General features: G+C 41.7%; 1 long non-coding RNA gene across 1 annotated transcript; it reads right to left on the minus strand.

The window, feature by feature from the left end:
* Window positions 1-69: 69 nt before the first annotated feature.
* On the minus strand, window positions 70-8391 carry LOC135453023 (uncharacterized). The gene is made up of 3 exons (XR_010441752.1): window positions 8320-8391; window positions 2906-2950; window positions 70-285 (listed from the first exon to the last, which is right to left on the minus strand). It is a non-coding gene; the product is annotated as an uncharacterized LOC135453023 (long non-coding RNA).
* Window positions 8392-8804: the final 413 nt, after the last annotated feature.

Genomic DNA, 8804 nt, shown 5'->3' on the forward strand with positions numbered 1-8804 from the left:
TGCGTCATCTGATGGAGCTCTGACCCAGGAATCTGAATTCCACCATGTGCTCTCTCCCCTGAGCTCTGCATGCAGCTTGCCATGCTCCACTCCCCTCCATTGCTGCCTGCTTTAAAAGCCAATTTCAGGTAGAAAAGGATCTGTCACAAACATCTTGCTTTCAGCTGTAGCCTGGCACATTGCAGTAATTTCTTCTATTAGGAAAAGATCTGGATAACTTTGTTTTAAAGCAGATGTTTTTCTTCCTGAGCTGTTCTGATTCAGTTTCCTCTTTGAGCAGCAGACCTGGAAGGGCAAGAGAATGGGGAGGAAGAAAGATTTGGTCACAATTTAGAGCCATTTGTTCCTGTCAGAATTTATATGAGCTAAATCTCAAACCTGGACAAGCCTTAATAACTATCATATTTAAAGTTCAACTTTACAGGGGAAGACTGCACTGCCCAAGGGGATAAGTAATAGAATACAGAATAGTTCACCTTTCCTGTGCCCATTCATGCCCAATCCAGCAAGGACAGGCTGGGGCTGGCCTTTCAGAGGGTACATGACAGGAATTTAGCAGCCTGGAGCTAAATTGGGCTGAAGTGCTGCTAATTGGGGTCCCTGCAGGATGAAATCCCTCAGGAAGTCACTGCCAAAGCCAGGAGTGTGCCACAGCCATGGCAAAGCTCTGCTTTCCCCTGGCCTACCCAAACCAAAGCTGCTGTTCCTGCCTGCTTTACCTCTGCAGGGTTTGTTCCAGGAAAATGAACAGCACTGGGACAGGGAGGTGAAAGGGAGAAAAAGGGAAAAGTGTGGGCAGGCAGGTTTGCTGCGGAGTGTGACAGTGTTCACAGGGGTCTCATGTTGAAGGAAGAGATGAGGATCTGACTCCATGTTACAGAAGGCTTGATTTATAACTTTATGATATATGTTACATTAAAACTATACTACAAGAATAGAAGAAAAGGTTTCATCTCAGAAGGCTGGCTAAGCTAAGAATAGAATGGAATGAATAACAAAGGCAGCTGTCCCAGACTCTCTGTTGTTGCCTTCTGATACAAGGCAGGCGGCCTGGTTTCAGGAAACAGCACGGTGACCCTCTTCCCCGGGGTCGCTCGGGCCTAAGAAACACGTGGACACCAATATGGTGGAGGATCAAAGGCCTTTATTCTCTCTTCCCGTGGGGTTTTATAGTCTAAGGGGCTTCTACGTCAGGTGAGGGTCTGTCCTTACCATCTATGGTTAGTAGGGATGGAAAGTTACCTGGGCAAGTGGAAAGTTACCGGAATCTGGTTTAGGGGGCTACATTCCTATGTTAATTTTCTTATCTAAGGGGGCAGGGGCCCTGTCTTCCCGTAACATCACGAGATCTTCCGAACGCCAGGCCCTATCTGCTACACTCTGTCCGAACCAGCTGACTGTGATTGGCCATTAATTACAAACAACCACATGAGACCAATCACAGATGCACCTGTTGCATTCCACAGCAGCAGATAATCATTGTTTACATTTGTTCCTGAGGCCTCTCAGCTTCTCAGGAGGAAAAAAATCCTAAGGAAAAGATTTTCTTGAAAAGATGTCTGTGACAGTGGAGTGAGGGGCACAGGGGGTGGTGAAGACAAGAAGCAGAGCCAAAGGTTCTCCACTGAGGCATCAGCAATGGAAACATCCTCACCAGAAAGTCAGGAATGGCTTTAGCATGTTCCCAACACTGCAGACTGCTAAGAAATGAATGGTACCAGAGCAAAGCAATAATTGACAATGAACTCTGCAGAAACTGGCCATAAACACGGGGGGAATTGTGGGAATCCACGAAATTAGAGGGTTTTGGGAAAGCTGCAAAAGGCAGGCCTCAGATACAGTAGAACTGTGATTGGAGCTAAGCAGTAGCCATGAGTTAGGTCAGCAGAAAAATTATTTAAACTGTAGAAAGGCAAGGGCAAATAGAACAATGGTATGTGTATTAATGCTTGTCTAGAATAACTCTCTAAGCTACAGAAAGTTTATCTAGCAAGATATTAGGAAGTTTGAAGATAATTAATAGAGCTCTGTGCGTTGTGTTTTAAGGCTCACAAGCAGGTATTGTATTGGAAATAAGCAAGCATTGTTTAACCAAAGGTACCTGTGCTTATGGTGGTTGGATAGAACTACTGTCAATGTGCTTTTGCTTTTGTGATTGGTCAAGACTTATAAAGTGAGTTGTAACATTAAATTCTTGATCTGCTGCCTGGGAGGTGAGCTGCTGGCATCTTCCCATTGTCATAACCATGTAATGAGACTGATGCTGAAAAATAAAACAGCTCAAGGCGCTTTCCACAGCAGCCCCGTCCCGTTTGTGATCTGTAAATAGGACTCCTCTGTCTCGTTTTTGGACACAAACCTCTGGTGTTTGTGGATTAATTCCCCTGACAAAACCATTACTTCATGAGACCCCTTTTGTGTTTCCCCAAATTTCCTTCAGCTGGAAGCTGGGACCTTTTGAGGAGCTTTAATCTGAGATGTGCTTACTGCCCACAGTGCAGAATATGTCTGCATGAAAGGCAATCTAGAGGAAAAGAATAATTCCTTATTTAAACAATCAGTTTCATACTGTTTTAAATTCTCTGAGTTGAAGCTGGAGCCAATTTGCAATTGCTAACACCAGGTTTGCATGGAAGGGAGAAGGGAACAGCTCTAAAATTAGAAGACTAAATAATCTCAGGTTTTACAGCATCACAAATGCTGCTCTTGTAAACACTCTCATCATGAGGAACACTCGTGCTTTTGCCATAGAATTGGAAATAATATGGAGAGAAGCAGCAGATCTGTAAGGACAGAGGTCACCCATGGTCCTTCACCCTGCCTCCAGGACAAACTTCTCCCTGTCATAATTTCATTTCCTGAGGCCTCCAGGCTGTGTGACACCCAGACAAAATCCTTGTTTTACCTCTCTTTTACCAGTAACTCCATATCTCTCCAAATCCTGGGCACCCTGAAGAAAAAAGAATAGGGAAATGTGTTTCAAGATGGCAAAACAAAAGGGGTTAAAATAACCTCAATATTCACACACTCCGGGGGTCTGGTGTAGGCTAAATCTATTTCCAGATATCTCTAGGGCTTTTGGGATGTTCAGGATCCAAATATGGATTTAAGTAAGTCACTCCTGTCTGTTTAAACTGAAATATTATTCCACTATTATGAAACTGAGGTGCTGCTGTTCCAATGATCTCAGCCCAGATCCTGCTGCTGGATGCTCAACCTTCAGACCCAAATGTTGCCAGCTGGAATTATCTTCTTTTTTTCACACTTACACTTAATGTTGAGTAGGGGATGAGTGAACAGAGGCATATTAGGAGGTTTTGCAGGAAAATTCATCCTGCAGCTTCAATGTCTCAAGAGGATATTTGCTAAAATGAACCCAAACATCACAAATTTAAACTTGTGGCATTCACACAGGTCCGGGATCAGCACAGAGCTGCCAGATGGTGTCACACTGAGCTGCAGCACAGGGGCCAGGCTGGGTTGGCTCAGAAAGCAATGAAGAAAAACCCTGTGTCTGCTGTAAATAATAGATTTGCAACTCGTGCAGCACATCCCCACACGGACATGTCCTTCCAACCCAATCCCAACCCCTGCAATAATCAAAGGACATCGAGCAGCACATTATGCAGCTTAAAAATACACCCAGGAGCTGGTTGTAGCAGCTCCTGTAACTTTAATCTGCAAGGAACTTTTTTACAGAGGCATAAATGCTGCCTGTCAGCAGCACAATACAAATCCTATCTCAGGAGCCTCAGCACTTAGATCCCTTTTGAATGCATGACCTCATTTACAGCGTGTAAGACCCAAAGTGAGTCCTGCTGAACAATGTTTTCCATGTTCAGCTTGAGCACTGTTCTTCCAGGCTCATGGTAGTGAAATATTGGTTTATCAAGGGAAGCTATTAAAAAAAAAAAAAAAAAACAAAAACAAAAAAGAGAGAGAAAAAAAGATGGATGCATTACATTCTCATTGACTTTACTCAGAAATATGGTGGATGCATTGTTAGGAAGAGGGAGATGGAAGCTTTGGATAAAACCTCTATGAAAAGACTTCAGCAGGTATTTTCTAATGAGATTCATGTGATAAAATCTTGCGATTCTGTCTCTGCAGCTGTGTCAGCCAGAGAGATAAGGAGTGATAACTGCAGCACTGGAGGTCTCCAAGTGTTCCCAAAAGGAATTCTCCATTTTATCTCTTCCCATGAGATGATATGTGCTTGTAACACTGCCCAGTCTTCCAAAAAAACCACCTCAAGGCCATGCTAAATTCTCCAGTTTCACCTAAGACACACACCCTGGAAAGCTCAGTCTTATTTAGCCTTGCTAGGACAAGGTGCAGTGTCTGTGCTGGGAACAGGAACACAAATAAATAAAGATTTCATTGGCAAGAATAAAGATTTCACTGGCATGAATATGAGCTGAGCAACGTTTAACACAGCAGCAAGGTTTTGTAGGGATCAAAATGAGCTCTTAATTAAGAGAATTTCTTCTTGAGATGTTTCTCATCGAGATCCCCTGATTTCAGTGGTCAGAAAATCAGTTCTGAGGAATAAAATGAAGCCAGAGCAACACAAGAGCCCAGGAGTGGGGGCTCACTGCAAGGACATCAGGAATAGCAGGACCATGCAGAGAAGTGTCCAAAGTCAGCCAAGAATTGCAAGGAAGTCTGAGGAAAAGCAAGTGAAGATGGTTCAGAGAGAGTTTTGGAGTTTTTAAATAGGAAATGGCAGCAAATGTCCCACCATGCACAGCTTCAGCAGCTTTAACTTCCCCTCAGCACCTTCCCTTGCAGCTGAATTCAGCTCAGCTCCCAGACATGGAGAGCCAGAAGATGGTGCTCTTGGGCAAAGCACGACGACTGGAATAAAATAAATAAAAAATAAAATAAAATAAAATAAAATAAAATAAAATAAAATTTAAAAAATAAAATAAAATAAAATTTAAAAAATAAAATAAAATAAATAAAATTTAAATAAAAATAAAATAAAATAAAAAAATAAAATAAAATATATAAAATAAAATAAAATAAATAAAATAAATTAAAATAAAAATTAAAATTTAAATTAAAATATTTTAAAAAATTAAATAAAATAAACATAAAATAAAATAAAATAAAAATTAAAAATAAATTTTAAATAAACAAAATAAAAATTAAAAATAAAATAAAATAAAATAAAATAAAATAAAATAAAATAAAAATTCCCTTGGCTTTCATGTGTAGCAGTTTGTTGTTAACCTGCAGAGGATCCTGTGCTGATCACCAGCAGCAGAGAGGGAGGCTCAGGAAATGGAAATGGGGCTGTGCCACTGGGAAATGCCCCTCACCCCTTTGGGTTCATGCACACAAACCACAAAATGGCAAAAATAATAAATAGCTCTGCTGGCAGCTCCATCAAGATAAAAATAATAAGCAAAAATAATCAATAGCTTTGCTTTTTTAGTTCCATCAAGATCTGTTCAGAATCAAAGGATGACTTGGAGACCTCTATAAGCCAGAGCAGCAAATGTGGCAGAGATTGTGTGGGGAGATGGTCAAACGTGAAGAGCACATCCAGAAATTCCCTGTCACCACAAAACCTTCCTGGCATGCTCTATCATCATAATGCAAAAAATTCAGTATTTTTTATATGCATCTCTTAAATGAACAATATTTTCTCTCAAGGATCTCCAAGTATTTTACATAAGAAAATAAATATAATTATCCAAATGCTGGAGATTGAACTGAAATTATTTTCCCTGCCAAGGAAATCTGTTTTTCTTCCCTTTTAAAAGAGCAAAACTGCTGTTGTGCTGTGGAGATGAAGCCCTGGAGTAAGTGACTGTGCCTTGTTCCTAGATTTCAATACAACATATGCACGCTCCAGAAAGGAGAGGAAAGAAAAGAAATGTTTATGTAGATAAAATCTAAAAGGCATGGTGAAATTAAAAGCAGCAGAAGAGTTCATGGATATCAAGGTAAGTTTCCAGTGCTTTCCAAGGCCATAGACTGAGCCTGTGCTCAGGCATCTCTCCATTCAGCTCTTTTTTTATTAAAATTATAACCTTGCAGCTCAGGCCCAGACTGGAAGAAAAAGACTTCACCAAAAATAAATTAAGATCAGGCTCAGAAACCTCAATTCCCTGAAGCAAGAGTCAATTAGTTATAATCAATTAAATAAAATTAAGGAAAACAAAGTCACATGGGCTTGGGAAAGGGAAAAAAAAATGATAAATGAACCACCATTGGAGCCACCTGGGGAAGAAATGTCACCATCAAGGAGAAAAAAAATGGAAGCAATTAAAAAAGTTAAAGACTTTCCTTATTGCAGGGAGGCGAGGGAGAGTGCCAGCCCCACAAGGTGTTCAAAAAGGCTTTGGAATTCATTGATTTAATTTCATTTAATTTCCTGCCTTTGCTGGCAGCTTGGGGCAGGTTTGCCAGGGTGGGCAGTGCCAGCCCAGGAGCTGCAGCTGAGCCCAACCCAAAGTTCTGTCCCCATTTCTTTGTTGGGAGCCTGGGGAATGCATGGCCAGAACGGGCTGGTGCTGTCAGAGCTGAGATGGGCACAATACAAACAACAATCCATTTCCAGAAGGCTTCAAAGCTGCTTTTATCCTAACACGCATGCTTTTTATACATTCTTACAAAACTCCTAAGTTTACACTTATTGGTCAGGAAAGACAAAGTGCTGATTGGAATAGACAATTGCAGGTTTCTCTTATTTATTCACAGAATCACAAGGTTAGAAGAGACCTTAAAGATCACTGAGTGTGCTGGTGTTCACAGGGGTCCCAGGATGAGATGGGAATCCTGACTCCATGTTTCAGAAGGCTGATTTATTATTTTATGATATTTATTATATTAAAACTATACTAAAAGAATAGAAGAAAGGATTTCATCAGAAGGCTTGAAAGGAAGAGAATGGAATGATAAGAATTGTGAATTGTGGAATGGATTGAATTGTGACTCTCAGACAGTCTGAGCCAGCTGACTGTGATTGGCCATTAATTAGAAACAACCACATGAGACCAATCCCAGATGCACCTGTTGCATTCCACAGCAGCAGATAATCAATGTTTACATTTTGTTCCTGAGGCCTCTCAGCTTCTCAGGAGGAAAAATCCTAAGGAAAGGATTTTTCATAAAATATGTCTGTGACAATTGAGTCCAACCCAGCCCCAACACCTCAAGTTTATCCTTTTTCTTTCTTGGTTTCTGTCTCAATGACCTTGGTAGGAAATCCTTCCAGGGGTTTCATTTACCATTTTTTCCCTTTCCCAAGCCTATGTGACTTTGTTTTCCTTAATTTTATTTAATTGATGGATCCTCTCATCAAACTTCTCCCTGGCTCACAGAAGTCACTGTAAAACCTCCTCCACAAGGTGGGACTGCTCTTCCAGCCAAGACAGAAAACATTTGGTGTGATTCCACGCAGATTAGAGTAAAACCAGCTCAAGGGAAGCCCAGAATGCCCAGGACACGGGGCAGTGGTGACCTGCAGAGCCTGGGTGGCAGTGCACACACATCTGACAATCCTGCTGCTGACAAAACCCACTTTTGCCATGGAAGGAGCTTCCATGACACGCTGCCAACGAGGATGTCAATGGGAGCAGCGCTGGCGGCAGCTTTCAGATCAATGCAATCAGCACAGAGCTCTGTTCACAGCTCAGAAATTGCTGTCACAGCAGCCCCTGGGCTCCTGAGCCTTGTTAAAGCTCCCTGGGAGCTCTGCTGGGCTTTCTCAGAGGGAATTTCACCTGCAGCGCACACTCCTGAGCTTGGGGACAGACAGGGAGGGACAGACACCACAGCATGGCAAAAGGTGAGGCAGAACCAGAAACAGCATGGTGGGAAATATTGGTTATTTCTCCTGCTCCCCTTCCCAATGAGGCATTTTTAGATTTGGGAATCTTTAGATAAAGCAAAAGGCAGAAAAAGGCAGCAGATGTTGTGTATTGAATTTTTCACCACAGCACGATTGTACACCACCCTCAGGGCAGGAATCCTCTGAACTCAAATTCCTGGGGATGCCAACCAGGCTGAGGCTTTCACCCCTCGGGTAATGAGGTGAAGGGCTCCCCTCCACTCTCAGGTGAAATTTCATTTCAGGAGCCCCCGGATCTGATTTGCACAATATTCCCTAATCTCTCAGTCACCACTCCTCAAGCATCTCATTTTTTAAACAATCTGAATAAATCAGTTCTTGGGAGAGCTCCCTTGATTTCAGTCAAGTTGCACCTTTCAGTCTCAAACTTGTCAACAAGTTCTGAGGAATATTATTAAAATTAATTAAAATTAATGACATAAATTAAAAGAACTTTTCTCTATTGTATACTTTACCCTGGTCCTGTTAAGATCTCCAGAAATCAAAGCAGCACCACCAGAATAAGTTGGAAAAGCACTCCTGCATACCTGCAGAGGGGAAATCAGACACAGACATTCAGTGATTTGCCTGAGACAGTTGGACAAAGCTGTCTCAGGGCTGGGAAATGAAGTGATGCCCCTTGGCTCTCCATGCAGTGCTTTATTTTTGGCACCAGTCTAATCTTTCTCAGCTTCAGTAGCCTGGAAAGACAACATTGAAGTGCCTGGGGTGGTGTCATCTCCTTTCACTCAGCCCTGCAGCTCCTGACAAGCTCAGAAAACACGAGTCCCTTCCACAGACAAAGCAAATTTTAGCTCTCAACAAGGACTCTTGCCTCATTAATTAAGTTTTAGTTTCACTGACTTTGAATTCTTTGAATTATTATTTGAATTCTTTGAATTATTATTTGAATTTTGTCTTTTATCCAAGGTGTTGTGGATAAACAAATTAAATCTGTTAC

This window comes from Zonotrichia leucophrys, chromosome 11 (assembly GCF_028769735.1).
Source record: "Zonotrichia leucophrys gambelii isolate GWCS_2022_RI chromosome 11, RI_Zleu_2.0, whole genome shotgun sequence".
Classification (NCBI taxonomy): Eukaryota; Metazoa; Chordata; class Aves; order Passeriformes; family Passerellidae; genus Zonotrichia; species Zonotrichia leucophrys.